Source organism: Fukomys damarensis, unplaced genomic scaffold (assembly GCF_012274545.1).
Source record: "Fukomys damarensis isolate Sample0158 unplaced genomic scaffold, DMR_v1.0_HiC HiC_scaffold_12, whole genome shotgun sequence".
NCBI lineage: Eukaryota > Metazoa > Chordata > Mammalia > Rodentia > Bathyergidae > Fukomys > Fukomys damarensis.
In genome coordinates this window covers 4,687,751-4,688,331 of record NW_022900924.1, presented here as the reverse complement: position 1 = coordinate 4,688,331, position 581 = coordinate 4,687,751, and the positions used below count along the sequence as shown (strand labels likewise).

Below are 581 nucleotides of genomic sequence, written 5' to 3'. Positions count from 1 at the left end.
CCAGAGCAGGAGAAAGAGCCGCCAACCGATCGCTCGATCGACCGCGCGCCCGCTCCTTCGCCCTACCAGACCGGGAAGGGGGGGAGGGCGCGCCAGGGCTTCTTCGAGTTAGGGGCCTGACTCCCCAGCGACGAGACAAGATGGCTCCTCCAGTCCGCGCAGCAGCTACCGTCCCGGCTGCGTCGCTCGGCCCGCCCCCGGTACTGTTTCTTTAAATGGCGGAGAGGGTCAGGAAGGCCGGAAGAGAGGTGCGCTCTCTCACGTGATACAGGCGGGACCGGCCAACTAAGATCCGGTCACATGGGTACACGCAGCCCGCCAGTCGGAAGGCGGAGTTTCAGGGCGGGGTCGGGAGAATCTAAGGCTTTGTGATTGGCTGAACACGCCTTGGAGGCCTCCCGGGGCTTGGGGCGTCGGGTAGTGCGCGAGGTGGCCGGTTCTGTGTGCGCCAGTGGAGACAAAGCAGGGGCAGTGGTTTTGTCGCGGCGGCGGCCGGGAAGCCCTAAACACCGAATTTCGTGGCACGGAGTCTTGTCATCTTATTCAGCGCGGCGCGTGGGCGGCGACGGTGACGGCGGCGG

The 581-nt window shown here is 65.9% G+C and overlaps 1 protein-coding gene across 1 annotated transcript in view; it reads left to right on the top strand.

Moving 5' to 3' along the window:
• The first annotated feature begins 181 nt into the window (after positions 1-181).
• Morc2 (MORC family CW-type zinc finger 2) overlaps positions 182-581 on the top strand; it is a 42,128-nt gene continuing 41,728 nt past the window's right edge. The window contains exon 1 of the mRNA XM_010603807.3: positions 182-200. The gene's annotated coding sequence lies outside the window, so the exon portion shown is untranslated. The remainder of the gene's footprint in view (positions 201-581) is intronic.